At 42.3% G+C, this 15,663-nt stretch overlaps 1 long non-coding RNA gene across 1 annotated transcript; it reads left to right on the top strand.

Moving 5' to 3' along the window:
• The first annotated feature begins 7,558 nt into the window (after positions 1-7,558).
• LOC132011901 (uncharacterized) lies at positions 7,559-13,771 on the top strand. Its single transcript, XR_009402452.1, has 4 exons — positions 7,559-7,615; positions 12,299-12,599; positions 12,694-12,830; positions 13,638-13,771. It is a non-coding gene; the product is annotated as an uncharacterized LOC132011901 (long non-coding RNA).
• The last annotated feature ends 1,892 nt before the right edge of the window (positions 13,772-15,663 follow it).

The raw sequence follows: 15,663 nt of genomic DNA, 5'->3' as shown, positions 1-15,663 counted from the left end.
TGAAACTTACTGGTAGAGCCTCCGTAACTGAACATTTTCCCCTAGATTGAAAAGCTGAAGAGCTCCTGTCAAATAATAATGAATGCAATGCTTTGAACTGAAAGTTCTGTGAATTTTGATGGAATTTTACAGCTGCTAAATTCTGTTGCAATGTGCCCAGTGTAGGTCACTAGGGCTGCTCTGGGGAGAATGCTGTGTTGCTTATTCTGGTTTTGGTTGTTTTTTTTTTTTTTTTTTTTTTTGTCTTTCATTTTCGCCTCTGCCCTTTTACTTTTGGTTTTATTTTATTTTATTATTTTTTTAAGATTTTATTTTTAAGTAATCTCTATACCCTACATGGGGCTTGGACTCCCAACCCTGAGATCAAGAGTCACATGCTCTACCAACTGAGCCAGCCAGAGGCCCCTTACTTTTGGTTTTAAAATTTTCATTGGCTTCTAGTTCTTGTAACAGCTGGAGGGACTTGTCCATTTCTTTAGTACAGCCTACATACCAGTCATCAACCATCTTGTCAACCGTGTCCATACAGAACGCATATCATGGACTTCTTGCTTAAGCATGAAATTTCATGCATTCTTACCATAGAGCTCATGGATGCAACATGTGCATCAAATCCATATTAACTTCTCTATGGAGAATTAAATTGCATGGCTTTTATTTAGCTTTATCATTAAAAACTTCTTCCCGGGGCACTTGGCTGGCTCAGTCCATTTAGCATCTGCCTTTGGCTCAGGTCATGATCCCAAGCTCCTGGGATCCAACTGCACATGGGGCTTCACCCTCTCCCTCTGCTGCTCCCCTGCTTGTGTTCTCTCATACTCTCTCTGTCAAATAAATAAATAAAATATTTTTTTAATGAATAAAATAAAAACTTCTCCCTATTTAAGATCTACAATCTTCGACAGACCCTAGTCTATGCCTCCACTCTGGGGGCCATCTTGTCCCATAAAATATGAAGGGACAGTAGTTGTCTGGAGGATGTGGGCCCAGGACTGGAAAACATTACCTGTACTATTCAGCACCAAGCTGGGATCAAAAGGTGAACTGTTGCTAACACTCATATTACCTACAAGTTGAACAAGGATTACAAAGAAGTGTAAGACTGCGAGAATGAAGAGTCAACATTAAACTCACTTTTGTGCGAATGACTCAACTTCCAGCCCAGGATGCAGAACTCTAGGCTTGAATTTACACCTGAGTCCTGGACACTTTCAGTCATAAGGAAGTTCCATGGAAGATTTCTCAAGGGTATGATCATTTGCTTAGTGCAATTGGCCTCATGATTTAGTGCATCTAAAGAAAATCCTTTACCTTTTATTTTCTGCTTGAAAGATGATAGAAGCCACACACCTCTAGCAAGGCAAGTTAAGGAACTGCTTCATTCTGATGTTTTCCATTTTTCCTTGCGTGGAACTTGTATTTAATAACACAATCTTACTACTATCTTTGAATCTGTGGTCAGATTCTCCACTGTGACCGGACACATCTGGGATGAATCTGGAGCCCCACAGAGCCTGGGAATGGTGGAGGAGCCTTGTCAGACCAGGACTGACAGGCCTCTTTGTGGTCTTTGAGTTGTCCCTGCTCTCTCTTTCTGAACTGCTTTTGTGTCAGAAGACTATGTCATTTCAGTCAGTGATCATAAACTGGGCTTTTCCACCTCTGCTATCTTTCCTATGTGACTTCAAAAGATTGAGTTTTCTGTTTTTATCTGTAGGCTAGATTGGCCTTTCCTAGGCTTTCCCCAGATCAAAGTTTACGAGGGAATTCCCACCTCTGTGCATTTCATGTTAGACCACAGGTCCCTGATGGTTGATTTAAAATAAAATAATTGGGGTGGGGGGGCGCCTGGGTGGTGCAGACAGTTAAGCATCCAACTCTTGGTTTAGCCTCAGGTCATGATCTTGGGTCATGAGATCAAGCCCCGTGTTGGGGCTCTGCACTCAGCATGGAGTTTGCTTCAAATTCTCTCTACCTCTCCCGGTGCCCTTCCCACTCATGCTTGCTTGCTCTCAAATAAATCTTTAAAAAAAAATAATTGGTATATCAGAGATAACTCAAAATTAGAATTTCTCCATGGTACTTCCTCAGACTATGATGTCCTGAAACACCCAGTAACTCACTCACCCCTTAACAATTAGGAATAGCTATCCCAGACAATAGAAAACCCACGTCTGCCTGTTGGCTCAGTGTCATGAGGAGACCAAAATGTCAGTTGAGCCGTCTCAGCTTCTAATTGTGTGAGACCATGACTGTATTCCTTGTTGGAAGTGTCGTCTTGCTTAGGAATTAAGACTTATAAACCTGCCAACACCAAGATTGTGAGAACAAGAAGCAGATATTCTTTAACTGGATTATTAAATATACTCATGAGAGGGATCATTCCTACCTCCACCCTGTTTCTTCCTATACATGTGTGTCCCAGTTGTGGATGAAACAACATCAAATATCGATTGCTGGTTTCAAACATATGCTGCTCCTGGAGGATAGCTCCCCAACTTGAAAGGGTACTCTCTTCCTATTGCCACCATAACTGAGCCTTTGGGAAGTTCATTCCATTCTTCTTTAAGGCCATTTGTTTCTGGGTCATAGCGTATATCCAAAACCAATAAATTGCATGGTATGAGCCCACTGCCACATACCTTTCACTATAAAAATAGTTTCTTGGTCAGAAATGATGTTGTATGGGGATATCATGGTGGTATTTCATAAAATATTCTTTGTAGGTCTTTGATGATTCTGGTGAAAGCATTGGGAGCATGGAAAGAAAATCTGGAAATATATCTGCTCCCATGAGGACACTTTTTAGTCCTCAGCGAAGGAAAGGTTTCTATGAAATAAATGTAATGTCAGTTGGCTGGTTGGTCTCTCAGGGAATGGTGCTATATTGGACACCATTGTTGGCTTCTGCTATTAACACTCACCAGTGGTGGTAATCAAAGTAACTCTGATGGGGAAAATTTATGTTGTTCCTTCACCACTATGCCACTTTGTACCTTATCCCTTGGGCAGTCAGTGAGACAGATGGGGTAAGAGACAAACTGACATCTGCATGACCAGTCATCTTGTCCACTTGACTATTACTGAGTAACTGAACTATAGTGCATGCCTCCTGTTGGGCATTTTTGTGGGACATGATTGCCCTCATACTCTATGCCCATTGCAGGAAGACCATCTACATATCTCCTGTCCAGTCCGTCCCTGTCACGAGGCCATAGGGATGGATTGAATAAGACAATAAAGGAAAGGTTCAGGTAACCGATGGAGAGATTCAGCCAATTACCAATTACCGAGACATACCAATTACCAAGTATGTCTACCTTATTCTAGTTTGTGTGTGTACACGTACATGTGTGACACGTGTACATGTGTACATATGTGGCATATGTACATATTTGGCATATGTACACGTACATATATGTGTGTACACACACACACACCCTCAATCTAACCAGGGTGGTATTTTTCCTCCCAGTGAGCAACATTAACTAAAACAGTATCTACTAGCTCTGGACAGGTTTTTCCCTCCCAGTGCAGTCATTTTAATAATTGGATGTAGGTCTTTCTCTGGGAGGCTTGGAGGAAAGTTTATAATACAGCCACATTGCTGGGTCCTTCCTTAAAGGGACCCAGCTTTCCCCTTAACTGAGGGGTTCTAGGCCTGTGTTCTGGCTTGGTTTGCTAATTGGATATAAGACAGTATATTCCCACCTTGACAACTTAAGTCAGGTTTCTGTTTTCCAGATACACAGCTAAAACCACGCCTTAGTGGACGGCCCATCTGTTCATTTCTGAGAACCCCTTGATCTGTTACTGGCCAGCCATCACAGGTCTCCGAAAGACAAAACACTCTAAGGGCCTTTCTGTTCTTGCAGCCGATTGTGGCAATTTCCCCAACCTCACCCTGAAGTTAAGAACCACCACCTGGCCTTTGCCAATCCAGAATTCTGTTCCCACGGAAATCAGCAACTCCAGTTATGAAGTGGTGTCTCCTGCTACTGCCTTTGGCATTGTTTTTCAGGGTGCTTCTATCATCTGTGCATAGCTTATACTGTGGTGAGGGAGCAGCCTCAGGAACTTGCTAGGGTTTCCATTGAGGGTGGCCAAGGAGATTCCACACTTAGGTACACTCCAAGATTCACATCTCCCTGTGCTTTTTAGGCCTTTGACACCTTAACCTCATGGACTCTAGGCCACCAATGCATCCAGGTTTCAATAAATGAACCAAGCAAGCTGTTAAAGCCACTTGTGGGTACTCAAATTGAATATTATAGCCTACATCCACATTTGTAATCTGCAACTTTATGCCTATTCAAACTCACATTTCACTTCCTTGGTCTGATGCACTTAGAATCAGTGCAATTCTATACATGCTTTCCAGCTTTTCCAGATTTAAAGCAACCATCCCTACTTATTCTGACCTACATAAGGCTAACCACTTTTAGAACTTTCAAAATAACAGAGGGTAAATTGAGATTTTTTTTTTTAAACCCAGCTAAAATCCTGTTGGACAGGACACTGTTGGCTCATGTTGATCCCTCCTTGTAGAAAACCTCCCATTTCTTTCTATCAAATCTTTCATGGTTATATGGAGGTACCTTCTCTTTCCCTTAAATATAGAAATAAGAGTGGCACAGAAGAGTTAACACTTTAAAAACAGCACATAATGAGTCAGAGTAGAAATATAGAAAATCATTCTCAGAAGTGTGTCCCCAGGGGTGCCTGGGTGGCTCAGTCATTAAGCATCTGCCTTCAGCTCAGGTCATGGTCCCAGTTGCCTGGGATCGAGACCTGCCTTGGGCTCCCTGCTTGGTGGGAAGCCTGCTTCTCCCTCTCCCACTCTCCATGCTTGTGTTCCCTCTCACACTGTCTCTCTCTATCAAATAAATAAATAATCTTTAAACAAACAAACAAAAAAGAAGCGTGTACCCAGGCCAGCAGAGCTTCACTTTTTTGTGTCTCTGGTTCTTCTTCTTCTTCTTCTTTTTTTTTTTTAAGATTTTATTTATTTATTTGAGAGAGAGAGAGAGCGAGAGCGAGCATGAGTGGAGAATGGTCAGCAGGAGAAGCAGACTCCCTGCCAAGCAAGGAGCCCGACGTGGGACTTGATGCTGGGACTCTAGGATCATGACTTGAGCCAAAGCAGTCGGTTAACCAACTAAGCCACCCACATGCCCCATGTCTCTGGTTCTTAACCTGTTTTGATAACATCACTTTGAAAATCTGGTAAAAACTATGAATCTTCTCTAGAGATAATGTCCATAGACAGAAAATATGCCTTCACTTTTCAGGTATTCAAAAATATCCAGTTATTCATAAACCCATAGCTAAGAACCCATGCCTTTTGGGACTGGGCCAATGTATTTAAAATATCTAAAGAAAGTGTTCATCAGAAGGGAATTTATTGGTTAGGCATGAATATAGCAGAAAAGAGAATCACAAAGACAAACCCTATAGTGTCCATTCAAACACTCTCCATGGGAGAGAGGACTCTGAACCAAAATAATCCATGAAATATTCTGGTCCTGAGAGCAAGATGAGAGTATCATCCTAATTTAATCTGATGCTAACCGCTTAAATGATCAAATTCCCTTAATTTTTATTCAATGCACACCAAACAAACTTCTTTTTAAAAAAGATTTTATTTATTTACTTGACAGAGCACAAGTAGGGGGAGGGGCAGGCAGAGGGAGAAGGAGAAGCATATTCCCTGCTGAACAGGGAACCCGGTATGGGGACCCTGTAATCATGATCAAAGCCAAAGGCAGACGTTTAACCAACTGAGCCACACAGGCACCCCCCCAAACAAACTTTTGATGATAATTTGACTCCTTGAGTAGATTGCCTTGCAGGGCAAAAATGCTCTAAGCAGAGAATGTGACTCTTTAGTCCCCTCTGCAGAAAGAATTCTGGGGTAAATTAATAAGCTAGTGTGTTTTGTTTTGTTTTGCGTGGCATTCTCTAGGAGATTGGTTGATAGGAGTCCACACACATAAGATGATACCAGGTTGCTAAACTTGGCTGGCAGGGGGGAAATACCTCTAAGAAAGATTAATCCAGGTTTCTAAGCCTGCAAGGCAGAGAGGATGTGATAGATTTGCCAACTTTCTAATTTAAATTTCTCAAATGCATTGTCTTAGGACAGAATCTGCCAGAGTCACTGACTTTATTAATTTTTTTCTGGGCTTAGGTGAGAAGAGTCAGATATGGAATTTTGAGACTCTTCTGCAGAACAAAGGGATTTAGGTTATTTATATACCTTTAGGAGTTACAGACATCAGTTACAATCATGTGGTTTCCCATGACAACCAATTATTATGCAATACTTTGAGACTTGAGTTTTCCTACCATAGGAAATAATATTAAATTTTTGAAGTCTCAATGTTTTTAAAGAGACTTCAGATAACCTTAAGTCACTTCTTAAAAAGGCTATAAAATATTGAATAGGATGGCTACAAATAAAAATCCTCTCATGGGTAGTCTTATAACCTGTAGTCTTGTGACTAGCCTCAGCCTTCATCTTTCTCTAACAGGCTCTTGAGAATGGCTTCATGGCTCTGAATTTCATTTCTGTCTGATACCATAATAAGACTTCTCCCTAGAGTTTCTTTTTACACACAACTAATAGATAGGAAGGCTGCAGTCTTTGACTTCAGGCAAGATTTGAATAGCCAGAACTCACTGGAAAAAGCAAGATTGATAGAAATCTAGGAATTAACACATCATATGTGAAAATAATAAATTGTAAGAAAAATACTCCTATTTCTCCCAATACATGAATGGTCTCCTAAATCAAGTGTAAAGTCTCAATCTGGTCTCTTAAGTCCTTAAGCAAAGGGCCTCCGGCCTCACTCAGGTACCCACTCTCAGCCCCAGACCAGTCTGTTCCAACCTACCTCAGCGGAGAGGCCCTCAGAAGCTGATGAGGAGATTTCAGTGCAAGTAGTTTATTTGGGAGGTACAGGCGCCATCTGCAGGACAGTTAGGGAAGGGACACAGGGAAAGGAGGCCGCCAGAAAAGGGCCAGCTGCCACAGGGCCACAGGAAAATGATGGAAAAGGGTGCAAAGCATTCCTCAGGGTTACCTCACTACAGAAATAGGGAATTTGGGGTATTTCACACCAAGTCTAATCAGTCATTGGATGTTGGCTGATCCTGGGAGTGTTAATTCCCCAGTCCTTCCAGAATGAGTCTGGGTGAACAAGACCGCTTTCCAGAGTTCTGGGACAGCCTTCAGGTACAGAAATGCATCGGATGCAGAGAAGGCAGTCTGAGGAGGATGCAGGCAGGACACTGAGAGTGTCTGCAGTATATCCTCCTGCTTGAAATAAGTCTGGGCCCTGCCAGTTTTTCTCTTAAAAAAAAAAAAAGGGGCATCTTTTTTTCTTTCAGAATTGTCTCGAAATCCTTCCTCCCAAGATTTCTCTGAGTAGCCCTAACCCAATCTCAAGATGTCTCCTTAGAGTATGTGCCTTGAATGAATGGAAGAAAGCTCCTTCTCTGTGGACAGAGTGCCTCCTCTGAGCAGACATGGCCCTTGGGGGCCAGAGTTTTGGAACATGGATAACATCTCTGTAAGAAGAAAATGGCTCCCCATCTGAAGTGGCTTCTAGAAGTAAGTGTGCACAGCTTGGGGGGTGAAGTAGGGACTGTGCTGGCTCACATACTCAACCAGGCATTTTTAGGTGGTGCACAAACTGGACAACAGAACAGTGGCAGTCCTGTTTACTTTGATCACTCCTTTCCTCTAGAGCCATCCAGAACTTACATGCACTACAGCTTTCTGATGGAGCTTGATCAGATATTGAGTGTGTGAACTTGGCAGCAATTCCTCAAACATCTATTTGCATTAACTGGTGTGTTTTGTGACTAAAAGAAAGGAGAATGTAGGTGGTCCAGAACCAACTGGGAGAAGACAGGGGAAAACAGGAAACTGAAATTGATGTATTGTCTATGTTCCAACTGTCCCTAGATACTTCTCCCTGGGGGCCTACAAAATATTCTCCACCTAACTTCCAAGACAACGGAATGAGATCCCTGTCTAAACTCAATATGCCAAATACCCATTTTATTTCTCTTCAAAATGATGTAAGAGAGATGAGGTGAAAAATTGAGAGGGAAATATTCTGCCCACTGTTCCAAGCATGGGGTAAATGAGTAGCAGTCCTGAATGTGGGTTCCCATGTGCTTTTTTCAAGTTAGTATCTGTTCACTGACTAGGTACAAGGTGAAAAGTTCAATGAATTCCTTTTCTTTTAAACTTTTTAAAAGAAACTTTAAAATGACAATTTAAAGTTTAAAATGACAATTTGCAACATTATAAAAATAAGTCAAATTTCACCTAAAATCCCTTCACTCTGTCACAAACTATTTTAATGTCAGTGCTTTCTTTTTAATTTCTCTGGAACATTCCAGTACCTTTCAAACTTGTTTCTGGTTTTTCACTATCCTAAGTAATTTTCTGTAAACATCTTATTTATGTGTATCTACAACCAATTGGGAAGTTAGTAATCGTTGGCCATCGTCCCCATTCTGAGACTGGCAAAATTTCCTGGTTTTGAGTTTTTGTAGCCCCTCTTCATAACCAACTTCACGTCACTTGTATTTTTAGCCCTAATCCAAGCAGGGTGCATCCTGACTTAGGCATGAGGCAGTTAAGCATTCTGGCTCAATTCTCCCTGATACTTCAGTCACTGCCTTGGTACTTTATATGTGCTAAATGCCAGACTAGGCTCAGGAACTTACAAAGACGAGTGAGGTAGATTCCTGTTCTCAATTATTTTCTCATCTTGAAGTCTCAAGTGCAGTTTCAGATCCATACCCGTCATGCTGGACTCAGTACAACTTAATCATTAGAGGTGTATCAGAATGTTCCATCAGAGCCTAAGTAGACATGGGAAGTCCAAGAACCATGACTTTCCTCTATAAATTACCCCTCGCTGAGAGCATTTATTGTAATGTCCTGACTGCAGTTTTCATTTCTAATAAAGATCTGACTAAAGGAGTAAAGAGGTGATTGACACAGGGAACCTTGAATTAGAGGATGAGAGAAAAGTGGGGAAATAGAATATACTTAACCACTGTCCTGAGGATCTGTGTCCCACCAATTTGACAAGGGGCCATCTAAGGTTCAGGTAACCAGCAGAGCTGCTTCAGGATTTGGAGGGAAATTACGGGATATGGTTAAATTTTAGAGTTTTTAAAAGAATACTACTTCCTCCCTTGGAATACTTCTTGCCAAGTATAGACTTTGGGTCTTCAACTCCCACACCCCCTCCCACTATCACCACCCTCCAGCCCCTGTCCTCAATTCTTCCCTTCCCCTTCCCCTAAATTCTCATTTCCGCAAGAGGACGTCGTTTCCTCCAGACTCCATCTTCTTACTCATAGATCCCAGAGATTCTCCAATTCAGAGCTGCCAGGGACCTGATTCCTTTTGAAGGTTGACCCTTTATAATCCTGAGGAAATACATACTTTCACTTTCAGCATGCATATGATGGTCATCTTTTTGGTCCCCTTGATTACTCGTATCTTGCTTGTTGCTGTTTCTCCTTCACCCCCAGTCCTTCTCAGTGTAAATTGGCTCTGCTAACAAGTATGCCCATTTTGGAAACACGTTGTCCATTCCCTTCATTCAGCCATGAAATTTGGGTCCTGTTCCCACCATGCTTTCTGCCTTTCTTCTCAGTCTCGACCTAGTAACTGTTAATGTGCTCCTCACCCGAGCTCATGGCCATTCACGTGGTCAACCACATCTTGATATGCAAGGCTTCTCTGCCTGCCTTTCTTCCACATGTGCTTCTTTGGGTCAAAGCATACCTTCCAAGGAGGAGTGCCGCTCGAGGAGTTCCTCAAATGTTAGTGATATTTGTGGGATATTTACCTCCTTCGTGGAAGTCCCTTCTCACCTCACATCAGAGGGTTGAGTCCGTAATGCTCCTTAGTTCATGGCACTCTGTCCTTACTGGTCTGCTTGAAGCTTCTCTCTTTCATTTACTGATTTATTCTTTTATTCTCATTCTTCCCATTCTTTTCTCAAAATAGGCAATACTCTAATACGTGTGATGTGTATCCTCTTATTTATTATGTTTCTTACAAAATGCATTATATTAGGTACATTTTTTAATTCACGTAAATAGCCAATTTATGTAAAAGGCTATAGCTTACTATTTTTTTTTTTAAGACTTTGCTTTTAAATAATCTTCACACCCAACATGGGGCTCAAACTCACAAACACAAGATCAAGGGTTGTATGCTCCCCTGACTGAGCCAGCCAGGTGCTGGCTCACTTACTTTCTTTTTTTTTTTAAACGATTTTATTTATTTATTTGACAGACAGAGAGATCACAAGTAGGCAGAAAGGCAGGCAGAGAGAGAGAGGAAGGGAAGCAGGTTCCCTGCTGAGTAGAGAGCTCGATGCAGGGCTCTATCCCAGGACCCTGAGATCATGACCTGAGCCGAAGGCAGAGGCTTAACCCACTTAACCAACCCGGCACCCCTCACTCACTCTTTTTTATCAAGTACTGTGGCTCTGAGATCTAGCTGTGGTGCTGAGATAAAGCTAGTTTGTTGCTTCTAGTTGATGCAAAACGCTCCATTGGGTGCTTCCCCCACATTTCACCTATTCGACCCACCAAGTGACAGGTTAGTCGATTGCCCCCAACTCACTACTTAAAGAAAAGGTATGCAATGATCACCCTTGTACATTTCCACTTTTGACATGTGTGAGAACATCCCTTGGATATAGGCACATCTTAGTTTCACTTAGTACTGCCAGATTCGGATCCAGAAAGACTGCACCAGCCTGTTCTGCCAATGGCAGAATATCTGAGTCCCTATATTCCTTTATCCCCAACACCATTTAGCATTAATTAGCTTTCTAATTTTTGCCAATATGAAGGGTAAAAGGTAATGGAATGCAATTTTAATTAAACGAACACAATGGAAATGCTGCAGATGGAGCCTTGCATTCTCATTGACTCAGACCTCCCTTTGTATCTCACACCTACTCAGTTGTTAAATTCCATCTGCGCATCTCCTGAACCCATTCCCTCTTTTACTTACTTTGCCATGATTTGGGGAGAAATTTTTCCCTTTCACTATTGCGGTTGCTTCCTCATTTGTTTCTTAGCGTCCAGATGTCACCTTGTCGATAGACATTCTATATCTGCTACCAAGGTAATATTCCAAAAGCACAGCCCTTTGAGGCAAGAATGAAGAGGTTATGAGTGAATGATGGTGAGGATTTTAAACCTAGAACTCTGATTCAGGGGTTAGCAAAGATTTTCTTTCTCGCAGGGATCTCTAAACTTAATGAACGTTCAGTTAATTAAAGATATTACTCCCCCGTAAATCTCCACAGGGGAATTTCTAAAAGGTGATTATCATAGCCTCATAGAAAAGAAAACTGGGACTCATTAAAGAATTTGCAATGTTTGGGGCGCCTGGGTGGCTCAGAGGATTAAGCCTCTGCCTTCGGCTCCAGCCATGGTCTCAGGGTCCTGATATCGAGTCCCATATCGAACTCTGCTTGGCAGGGAGCCTGCTTACCCCTCTCTGCCTGCCTCTCTCCCTACTTGTGTTCTCCGTATGTCAAATAAATAAATAAAATCTTTAAAAAAAAGAATTTACAGGGTGCCTGGGTGGCTCAGTGGGTTAAGCCGCTGCCTTCAGCTCAGGTCATGATCTCAGGGTCCTGGGATCGAGTCCCGCATCGGGCTCTCTGCTCAGCAGGGAGCCTGATTCCTTCTCTCTCTACCTGCCTCTCTGCCTACTTGCGATCTCTCTCTGTCAAATAAATAAATAAATAAATAAAATCTTAAAAAAAAAAAAAGAATTTACAATGTTTTGGTTTGGAATCCACTCTTTTGAGGGGAAGAAGTAAATAAAACCTACCCATCATTAGCAGATGCCTCCTTCCTTTGACTTTTCTAAACATTGCTTCATCGTGTTCGTGAGGATTCTTTAGTGACAAGCTCTGAAAACCAATTCCAAATTAATTAAGCCAAAAAAGAATTGGGAGGCAGAAAGGGAGGATGAATTATTATAAAAATACAAACATGTTTCAGAGAACCCAAGAGGGAAGAGTAGGCAGATGGGGGCGGAGGGGGGCAGTTTGCGGGATTTGAAAGCTGTCCGTGTAAATTCTGCAGGTGCGAGGCCTCTCTATTTCTCTCCAGAATCAGCCTTCTCCCGTCCTCCAACCTCAGCCCACTGTCACTGCCCCATAGATGCCGAATCTAAATGCTATAGATGCCACATCCTGCAGAGACCAAGTTAATTCTCTTTTGGCTTCAGGTTCATCTCACTTTGCCAAACACCTTGGATTTCTGTCACCCGAGAGGCCTGATAATACAGAAATGAAGTGTTGCTAGTGACAGACTTGAAATTTTCAACACCGCTGGGTGAAAGCGGGGAGCCTTCATCACTTCACTCAGAGATGATGGATTGTGAGAAACAGTATCCAGACCCAATACAGGTTGTAGCCAGAGATCCTGGCCTCAGATCTGGAGGCAGAAGCTGCATGTGACTAGTGATTTTGAGGCGGTCTGTGGATTATGTTCATGGGGCGTTTGGGATTGTCTGTCTGAGAAGACAGGTATGTATGCTGAGCAGCTACAGGGTTGGCTGGGTGAACATGATCATTTCTGTTTCACCAACATTCCTCACTTGAGAAGACCTTATATTTACAGGCCAGGCCTTGAGGTGGCATACACCACTTCTGCCCCAGTTCTGCGGCTTGAACTCAGGCCTGGGACCACGCCCACCCGGGTGGGAGGCCGGACAGTGGACTCCAGTTGTGTTCCCAGGAAGAAGAGGAAAGAAGCTGGTGAGTTTCTGACCACTCTGTTCCCCCCAAGATCCTCCACTTCTGCAAAATGGTTTCAAAGCGCTTTAAGTTCCAAAAAGTCTGCTCCGCTCTTCTCAATACTCTGCGTCTTTTCTGCACTTCTGCATGGCGGTCTCCCAGCAGAGTGTAAGCAGAGTCTGGACATATGAGGTGCATGAGTTAGTTCTACATGGCAGGGAGTACTGCTTTGTTGCTGAAGAAAGAGGAAAAGGAAGGTGCCTGGGGGAGAGAAAAAAGAAAAAATAGAGAAAAAAAAAACTCCACATGGTGTTTATTCCCTAACCAGAGTAAGGAATCTGGCCTTTCAACGTATTAAAGAATTAGACATCTAGCCTCAGAAACTGAGAAGCTTTCCTAAGCGTGAGGTTCAAATACCTACTTTATCTCAGTCTCAAAGTGATGGGGGGAGGAAGAGATGAAGATTTCAGAAGAAATGTCATTCTGCTCACAGTTCAGGGCATCTAGCCTAACCTCAAGGGAGACTCGGGGACCTGTTCGTGTGTCCCCATCAGCCGACTGAAGCTGACATCTGTAGGCTATTTACCTGTGAGTCAAAAACTATAAAAATGTGATGGGGAGAGGTAAAGGTGAGGAGTTGAGAATTTATAATTGAACCGACGTTAACTAGAACTTGATTTTAAAAAGAAAATAATATGAATATGTACATTTCAACCATGACCTTGATCCCTCAACCCAGTATTTTTGTTTCCTTGTGTTTCTTTTTGGTATCTATTCCCTTATGTAAATGCATTCACATTTTTTTTTGTAAATTCATCATTTTAAAAGCCTACATCATAGCTGCTGTTACAGTCGAAGGAAGGCTAAAGAAACACGACAACTAAACATGATGTATTGTGGATGGGATTTGGGAACAGAAGGAGGACATCAGGCAAAAGCCTAAGGAAATCTAAATAAATCATGGACTTTGGTTAATGGTAAGGTATCCATATCGATTTGCTAATTGTAACAAATAGACCACACTGCTGTAAGATCGCAATCATATGGGAAATTGGGTGTGGGGTATGTGGGAATTCCTTATACTATCTTCTCGATTCTTCTGAAAATCTAAAACTGTTCTAAAAAATAGAGCCTATTTTTAAAAAGACAACATTATTATTCTATCCAATAACTGTGTTCTTTTAGTGTCAGACATTCATTCTGTTTCTGGTTTTCCACTGTTAAAAATAATGTTCTCTAAACATCCTGTACCTTTTAAATGAATTCAGAACCAGAATCCGCTTCAGCTGGAACTGAAAAGTAGTTAAACGCTAATGATTGCTCCTTCCCCTTTTCCAAACATTCAACTACAAGTTTCCCTTAATCTTCAGCCTCTTTAGTGCCTGTCTCCCCACAGCTTACTGTAGCTAATGCTACCTACGCAATGAGTGCCGTTCTGGTCTCTAGAATGGATCATGACCCAATCAAAAGGTACTTAAACAGTTCTGGCCCAATACTCATTGACCCAGCAAACGTCTATCAAGCACCCACAATGTGACAGGTAATGTGGTAGATAGGCGGCACTCTCTGTGACAAATATCCACTTTGCGAGGGTAAGAATATTTTATAAGGTTATGTTTGTGGTCATCCAAACTTGAGGGTTTGCATTTTAAAAGATGAAGCCAGTTTTGTCTTATATGTGAGAATCTTATCTTCAGATAGTTTTCCCCTTCCTTAACCTAGAAGCAATGTCCAGAATATAAATAACAAGGACATCTTGGCTCAGAATGTATCAGGACTCCAGAGCTATTTTGTATAGGTCCAACATGATACAGTCAGAAGTATGTAACAGTTTATTAAACTTAAGTCCCTATGTGAAATTAAATCATGGAGGTAAATGAGTATTAGGTCACAACTAAATCTTAAGAAAAATAAAGGTAATTAATGACACATTCACCTCTTCCGCTGGGAAATCTTTGGGGGAAAAAAGCCCAGTGAGAGGCAGAGTCAGCTGGACTGTTGAGGAGTGGTGGGAGTGGAACGGAAGGGTAGCCATGGAATGGTACAGAGAGGGTCCCATAAGATATCAGACCCCCGTCACGTTCTCGGGCCAGTGTGATGGATGACGCATCCATCCCATCAGGAAGATCCTTTCATCTCAACCATTCCCTATGGTTTTCCCCACAACAGGGAAGATGGAGACCCACAGAGCTGAGCCATGCCCAGAGTAGCCATTACAGCTTGTCCGCGGGGAGCTTTCTCTGTCTTGAAGGGAGCATGTCTGCAGTTTCCTTCCAAGGAGATAGGCAGTACTGAATGTTGGATTCCTTTTGTTGTTGTTTGTTGTTGTTTGTTGTTTTGCTTTTAGTGCTCTTACCCAATCATCTATTAACTTCTGATTCAAGAGGGAAAACGCAAGTTTGTCTTTTCCCACCTGAAAACCCATTATATGACTGAAGAAAGATATAAAGGCACAGCGAAGTGAAAACAAGAGGCGGAGGATATCAGTGTAACAGAAATGTCAACGTATTTCTAAGAGAAAGGAAGTGGATGGAGCCGTAGTTCCTAGTGATGCAAGGTGCAGGAAACGGCAGCCTGCACTGTGTTAGAGAGGTGGGAGGCAGAGTTGGGTAGAATCAGGCCCCAGGAGAACCAGGAGACCTGGAAACCCAGGAATGGCCACAGAAAGAAAGAAGACTTGGCCGTGAAAGCTGGGAAATATAATTGAAGTTCTAGAGATAGAACATGGTACCCTTCTTACACCCTCTCTCAGCCTATCCTCACCCAGAAACCCCAGCAGGCAGACGTCAGTCTCTCAAGCAGCTGTTGAGAACGTGTATTTCCAATTCTGCCCTCTGGCCAGCCGATGAGTGGA

This window comes from Mustela nigripes, chromosome 1, assembly GCF_022355385.1.
Source record: "Mustela nigripes isolate SB6536 chromosome 1, MUSNIG.SB6536, whole genome shotgun sequence".
Lineage (NCBI taxonomy): Eukaryota > Metazoa > Chordata > Mammalia > Carnivora > Mustelidae > Mustela > Mustela nigripes.
Note: the sequence above shows the minus strand (reverse complement) of the source record. Positions and strands in the feature narration are given on the sequence as shown.